Source organism: Actinia tenebrosa, unplaced genomic scaffold (assembly GCF_029948245.1).
Source record: "Actinia tenebrosa isolate PJP-AT-01 unplaced genomic scaffold, QUT_ActTen_1.0 PGA_scaffold4__44_contigs__length_22323623, whole genome shotgun sequence".
In the NCBI taxonomy this organism is placed as follows: domain Eukaryota; kingdom Metazoa; phylum Cnidaria; class Anthozoa; order Actiniaria; family Actiniidae; genus Actinia; species Actinia tenebrosa.
Window position 1 is genome coordinate 20287174 of NW_028292581.1, and position 8055 is coordinate 20295228.

Here is an 8055-nt window from a genome sequence, read left to right on the forward strand (position 1 = left end):
TATAAGTGTTTAAAAAAGGTTTTGAGTGTTAACCAAAATCGAAAATTGGGATCAAAACTCTTCCGAAAGTCTAGTTTTTAGCGCTTTTTGCCATTTTTGCTTATTATTGAAAAAACATTTCCTCTTTTTGTGTATCATCGTCAGAATGAGTTTGTCGATAAACACAAAGTATCGCTTTTGCTTTATTATGATATGGATATGGATATGGAGTTATTTCGGGCTGCCGGAAGTGATTTTCACTTTTTCGAACTAGAGAAAAATTAACTTGAAGCAGTAAACGACTAAATGTGTTTAAAAAATATCAAAGTAAATAAAGACAAAAAAGAAAAATAAACAAATACAAAAAAATATGTGACAAGATCATTTAGGAAGCTCAACTCAAACTCAACTCAACCGCTAACTCAGTGATTATCCTATCTCGGAATTGAAGAAGACTACTGTAGTTTTACTGTAAGATATAAGAGAAAAGCTATTACACGAAAATATAAAGTAATTCCATATATTTCAAAGACATAGCAGTTCATAAGAATCCGGGTAGATTTCCCTGACACTCGGTGTGTATGTTGGTAATATAATTTCTAATTTGAATAGAGCGATAGCTTTGCAGCTTTTGATTGGATTAGATCCAAAACTATGACAGCTAATTGGCAGGGCCGAAACAAAAAGAAAAGTGCTTACGAAGTGTAAATCGGGGGAATCCCCTAAACTGTTTGCTATGCATTGAGATATTGCATTGAAGATGGTTAGCCACAGGCATTGAAATAATAATGAAAACACCTGAAAACTGGCGTTTGTGAGTTTTATAAATTATAAATTCATAGGTAAAAGTAGTTGATTTAAAAACATCGCGATTTTGCTCAAAATACTAATTAAATAAGATGCCTGTTGGGCAGTTCGGTAGCTACTGGTGATTTGACCTTTAAGCCATCTAACGCAATAGACCTTCGATTATTTCAAATTCAAGGAAGTTTGTCTACTTCCTGTCATTTCCAGGTGTAATTCTGTTTGTGTCTCGACCAAGACCCAGCGAATTGAACTAAATAAAAACAGGTAATGATGGAGTTAGTCAACGATATCTACAGGAGCGCTAAAGACGGTTTTTCGTCGAATTTAAAGAGCCTTTTGAGCAGTTTCGAGTCGAAAGCCAAAGAACGAAGCAAACTAATTGAGCATAAAACGAAAGATGGTGACCAGATAACCACTCCACTGATTATAGCTTCTCGTAATGGCCACATCGAATGTGTAGAGATTCTTCTGTCTTACGACGCTGATATAGAAGCCAGAGGGACAGTTAAATTTGATGATCAGATTATTGAAGAGTCATCAGCTTTGTGGGCGGCGGCATCGAAAGGAGAGATGGATATTGTCAAGCTGTTGATTAAAAAAGGTGCTAATGTGAACGCTAGAACGAAGACAAACTCGACACCTTTGAGAGCTACAGCCTATGATGGGAGACTAGATATAGTAAGTTACCTTGTTGAACATGGAGCTGATGTTAATGCAAAGAATGATTTTGAAAGCACTTCTTTGATGGTTGCATGTTATAATGGCCATAGGAGTGTTGTCAACTATCTGATTGACAAAGGTGCTAAGATTGATGTACAAGACAAGGAAGGGAAAACTGCTCTTCACGATGGTGCTGAGCGAGGACACTTAGATATCGTCAAAGATCTTATTGCCAAAGGAGCTTCACAACTTCCCAATAACCTGGGTTTGACACCTTTACTTTCAGCGAGCAATAACTGCAAGATTGAAATGGTTGAATACTTTATTGCCAGACCAGACTGTAGTAAGTTGGATGAAATACACAGCCTTGAATTGTTAGGAGCAACGATTGCTAACGAACAAAATGCTTATGATATCGATAAAGCCTATGAATTCATGATGCGAGGAATGAAAAAGCGCTATGAGGGAGATAAATGTGTGATAAAGAAAGCTATACTCCCTCCTGTACAAGCTTATCAAAACAGGGTGGAGTGTCAAACTGAAGACGAGCTGAAGGGCATTGAGAAAGACCCCCATGCCATCCACATGGAGGGATTAGTGGTAAGAGAAAGAGTTCTTGGGCCCAAGAACACTGAGCTACACTTCCCTATTCGCTACCGAGGGGCTGTTTTTGCCGACTCGTTAAATTTTAATGTCTGTATAGCACTCTGGAAGCATGCAATGGACATTGGCCAACAGAATGATCTGGCAGTTGTATGTGACCTGAAATTATTTGTAGAGGTTTTTTGTCACATGATTCAGTGTAAAGTGTTTCCAAGCTTTGCTGATGTTTATGACATCCTTGAGCATGCAGTTATAGAGTATGAAAAAGTAAACCAAAAGATTCAGAAAGCTACAGAAAATAAATCCATTGAATCACTAATAGATGATTTGGAAAGTGTTATTCACAGATCACTTTATCTTCTCACGATATTTGGGCACCTTAATCTCACAGAATCTGCTGAGAAATTGCTACAGCAACTGTTGTACAAGTATCTCTGTGTGAACCCCAGAACAAAGCAAGGCAAGACACTTGTTCACTTGGCCGTATCGGATGCAACACCTACTGATGGCAAGTACATAAAAAATGTCTGCGCCTATCCGTGTCATAAGACAACCAAGCTCCTACTTCAAACGGGTGCTCAAGTCGACACTGTTGACAATAAAGACAATACTCCTCTACATACTGTTGTAATGACAAAACCAAAACAGGAGCAACAAGAAACAGTTGAAAAGATCATTTCTGCCTTATACAATTCCGGTGTTCATGAGGATTTGACCAACGCTGCTGGTAAAACTGCCCTCGAAGTTTCAGCTACTAAAGAACTGAAACAGCTCTTGCTTCTCAAGAGGAGGATTGTATTAAAGTGCTTAGCGGCTCGTGCAATCAAGCATTATCAACTTCGATTTACTGGATTGGTTCCTAAATCAATGGAAATGTTTATCACTGTTCACTGATGACACTGTGATGTTGTCTAGTCAAGTGCAGGGTTGATGTCATCAGGAAAAAAGATGACTAAAAAACAATACTCCAACGTTGTTGCAGCAACAGCAAAATTGAAAGCACTCAGGTTAGCGGTAGGTGATGAAAGTAGGAAAATAGGAAATACTTTTAAAAAATTTGTAGAAAAAAAAATCATATTCTGCTATTACATGTATCTCATATATACACCTTTTGCTGTTCATTAACAAAAAATGTACATTCATTTGTGCCAATAGTTGTATCAATAACGTGTAACGTACTTTCATCAACACCACAAGTAACATCATTAGCGCGGATCAACTTTCAATAACGATATTTGACTATTCTCACTGAATAAATTATCACCAAGCAGTATAAATTAAGTCAACACACATGACTTATTGCATAACGTCGTTTGGACCTTCGAGGTACGAATTTTTCTCGCTGTCCCCACCACCGCCACCAGCCATAAGCCAACATTCTAGTGCTCTATGCATGCTGATGAAACACAGACGGGACTTGAGGCGCTTATGCTGACGGCTAGTATATTGTGGGAAAAGTTTAGGTTTGTTGTATTCTATTTGTTTCGTTTTGCCGGTGCAAAGAAAATTTCAAAGATATAATTTGTACTGAGAGTTCACGTGGCGCAAGGAGCGGCAGCAGGAGATGGGGTTCGAAACTCTGAACAGCAAGCGCCGGGAGCAGTAGTTCCACCGGTTGGCGAGCAGCAGGTAATTTTGCTGCAGTTCTTTTATCTGGGAGAGTTTGTTATTCCCTTCGTGTTGGCGCTATTTTTTGCCTGCCAGTTTATCTGGACCTCGTGGTTTTGTTAATGCATGCTACTACTATTTTATACGTTATTACATGGTATTTTTGGGCGCAGTTATAGTTTTACTCAAGTAGTTTACCCTTCAGATTTGCATTTATTTCTACCCTCGTCACACTTGGTTGGTTTGGTTCTTTGTTCACGGCTTGTTCTTTAGCGCCCTTGGTTTCATCGGTTTTAGCCTTTTATGTAGGTTACACTTTTTTGCCCTGGGGAGTCTTTTGGTGTACGGATCTGCTTCAGCGTTTTTATTTCACGCGGTCCTAGTGCTTTTGTGTGATATTTATCTTCGTAGTTTGTGCAGTTTCTTGGGGCTATTATTCCGGTTACTTATTTCTTAAAGTAAGTTTTATATCGGCCTAAAGAACAGCGAATATGCCGCGTAATTAATTTGAGTTAGTTTGGCCTGGAGAGCCAATATTAGTAGGGCTAGCGGCCTGGAGAGCCACGAGTTTGTCGCGTAATAATTTGAGTTAGATTGGCCTGGAGAGCCAATACGATTAGAGCTAACGGCCTGGAGAGCCACGAGTTTGTCGCGTAATAATTTGAGTTAGATTGGCCTGGAGAGCCAATACGAGTAGGGCTAGCGGCCTGGAGAGCCACGAGTTTGTCGCGTAATAATTTGAGTTATCTATATTGGCCTGGAGAGCCAATGTGAGTAGAGCTAACGGCCTGGAGAGCCGCGAGTATGTCGCGTAATATTTTGAGTTAGATTGGCCTGGAGAACCAATGCTGCCTGGAGAGCCGTGAGCAGGGTGTTTTGTATCAAATACTTGTGTTGTACTGTAGTATACGTACGTTAAAGGGCTCGGAGAGCCACGGGAGCGTAACCCCCTTTTCGGCACGCGTGGTAAGGAAGCCATGGTTGTACAATGCGTTTTTTAGAATTAGGCCGGAAGCTGGTCTCGTAGTTTAAGAGTACTGACTTAATCCCTCTCTGCGTATTCTTACAGCCTGCAGAAGGTTAAGGCTCTGGAAAGAGAAAAAGTCGTTGAGTCCTGCGAGAACGCCTCGGTCGCACTAAGGAGACACCTTAATAGGCCGGCGTCGCTGTTTGACCGTTACGAAGCTGTTGAGCTGTTGGAAACCTGGTTTCCTGGTTCCCTGAAACCCTGAAATTTCTTTCTCCCCTTTCTCGCTGTTCATCATCTGGGATTATCTTGTCGCGTCCTCCGTTGGCCCTGGGGGGGCCTTCTCAGTGCTCTAATTCCGGACCTAGTTCAGAGCCTGGGGCCAACAGAGGGTCGGGTTTGCGGGGTTACCTAGTCGCGCTCACCCTTGTTTGGTTTTGGTTGCGTTCTAGGTAAATGGTTCCCTATTTGCTTCGAGACTTCCCGTTGCTCAAAAGCTAATCCCCGAAGGGGCGATCCCCTTGAGGTGCATTACCGAGGAAACCCCACCCTTTGTTGGTCCAGGGCGGAGGCATTGGCAGACGTCCCGGTCTCTCACCCTGATAATTTACTGAGTGCTGTATAAACTTGTTTCTTGGTATTTTGTTTTGTTTCGGTCCTGATTTTTACTGCTTTGGACTTCGTTGGGCTTTGTTCCTATGGTCACACGTCCCAGCGCCTATTTCACACCGATTATACAGGATATTTGAGTAGTGGATAGTGGAATTATTAGCCGGCTTTATGCTTTAAGTTTTGAGTATTGGATGTGGGTTTTTGGGTTTGGATGTGGTTTTTGAGTTTTGGATGTGGGTTTTGAGTATTGGATGTGGGTTTTTGAGTATTGGGTATATGGGGTTGAGCATAGTAAGATTAAAGGTTGATATATTACTACTGGATTAGTTATTATGCACTACTACGACTGGAGTTTGGCTATATACCATCTCGTTGTATTGTCGGGGACAAGGAGCGGATCTCGCCCCATAACTTAATCATACTGCGACGTGATAATGGCTTCAGTGAGGATATATTACTATTCTCACTGAATAAATTATCACCAAGCAGTATAAATTAAGTCAACACACATGACTCATTGCATAACGTCGTTTGACCCTTCGAAGTACGAATTTTTCCCCACCCACCCACCCCTAAGCCTGGTGGCGATGGTGTTCTCGTTTTCCCTATTTCTCGCTGTTTGCCTCATCATCGTCGCGGATCTCGCCCCATAACTTAATCATACTGCGACGTGATAATGGCTTCAGTGAGGATATATTACTATGCGTGTACATTCATAGGCATCAATGGACAATCAATAGCGCGTTTGTACATTCATATGCGCGGAATGTATTTTCTTGTGCGCGAAATTCAACTTCAATAAGCAGCAGTAAGGCGGACTCGCGAAGCGCCGGCATTGCGATCGGAATTTCACGGGTTTTTCCCGTGTTTGGGACCCCCTTGCGCGATCCGTCGGCAGCCGCGCGATAAGTCCTTACTGCTGCTGTGTTGGGAATCGCAAACGGAGGTTAAGATATTCCTTACATATAGATGGACACCATCACGAGCATTCGTAACAAAACTGTGCGCCGACTGCGAACTCAGGTGTTGGATCGCCTGGATGCGGACTTTGCCTTCACAACATTTATGGAGGGAGATACAGACGAGACGATGACAGAAGAAAGGGCTGAAAGAATAATTAACTCAATACCCGAAGGTAACTACCGGTTGGAGCTAACGTTCATAAAGTATTTAGACGGCGAGTGGATAATAGAAAAGGGGCGCAATCCTATCAGGGCGTCTGGTAAGAAGGACCTGTTTGTCTTAAACGAAAACACACGCCCGGGAGCATTGGTAGGAATAGACATGCTGTTCTACGAGGTTGCTTACCCGGTTACCGTAGTCATTTACGGTGCGTACGAGATAAAGACGCCAGACGTTAAGAAGTTGAAACCGATGCGACATCCCGGTAACTGCGTAGGGAAGCTAGTTAGAGAGTTCTTTGAAGACTCCTCTCGGGGCGGTAAACTGACTTTAAAGAGAAGAGAAGCCATCAGGAAATGGGAAAAAGATACTAATAGGACCAGAGCAACCATAAACAACATCAAGAAGTTAGAAACTGCTTTAGAAAGGCGCATACACGTGAAAGATATCACCGACGGCTTCATTTACTCTGGAACGCACAAGATGGGGGCCGGGGTGAGCCTATCGTAATTTACCAGCATAACGCACATGCGTGGAGGGAGTTAAGGTTCCCAAAGAAGAAGGAGACGCGCGTTTACAAGCAGTCACCGCTTGCAGAACTTATGCACGAGAATTCCATTTGGTTAATGGACGCGGAGGGAAGTCAATTTATGACCCAAGATGGTACTTTGTATCGTCCTGAAGTGGAACAACAGCGCATTCGAAGCGCCTGCGAGACTTTAGGAGAAGACTTCTCTGACGATGTCCTTAGTAGTCGCAGTTTGGACTTCTTAGCCGCAAAGAAAAGAAACGGGTGGAAATCCACACCGGAGGAGTTCAAAGATATAGCTAAAGCTTGTGTAGAACACGGCCACGGTGGTCTGTGGAACATGGAGTACGATGAAGACGAATACGTGTCGCTGGGTATGAAACATTGTTACCCCGCAAGCTTCAAAGGCCTAGGAGATTGTAAGGAATATTACGACCGTTACGGACATCCAGACTCCCAATTCTTTAGGGTGTCACTACCAGGTTATTACGACGCCCCAGCAACGGGGTTTGTACGGTTAACCAGCTGGAAATTTACGAAAGACTTACATCCAATAATCTATGCGTGGTACGGAAAGCACCTGCAGGAGAAAGAATGGATACCGGTGCCCCTATTGAAGTTCTTTGAAGAGCGTAAACTTTTAAAATACACAGCGCATGAAGCCATACTTTGTCACAGCGCCTTTACACAATGGCTCCCAGAGCACAACCCCACAGCGCGTGTGGTCATAGGCAAATTCACGCAGGGCGCAAAAGAAGGAGAAAAACATATGCAGCGTCGCCTAATAACGGACGAAGGTGAGTTAAGTTTCCTCATCAAGCGTGCACATGATGAAGGAACAATGGTATCCGTGGAAAAGTGGGACTACCTTGTTAACGATCAGCTGCACAAATGGAATGCGCTGTGTTATTACCAAGACCATCGACCGCAGTATTATCATCTGCGTGCCAGCATGCTTGCATATGCGCACATTAACCTTCTCGCAATGCTCTTGCGGTTTGACAAAGAAGACATCCCGCGCGTAGCTACGGATTCCTTGTACGTGAAACCGCACGTGATGAAGGAATTCTACACCGACGACCAACTCGCAGAAAGTGGTCAATGGCGTGTCAAAGACGAAGAAATAAAAGCTTGGAGAGAACGCGTAGAATATCACGGCGAGCACACC

The 8055-nt window shown here is 42.9% G+C and overlaps 1 pseudogene; it reads left to right on the plus strand.

Moving 5' to 3' along the window:
* Positions 1-408: 408 nt before the first annotated feature.
* On the plus strand, positions 409-3829 carry LOC116292660 (protein fem-1 homolog B pseudogene; annotated as a pseudogene).
* Positions 3830-8055: the final 4226 nt, after the last annotated feature.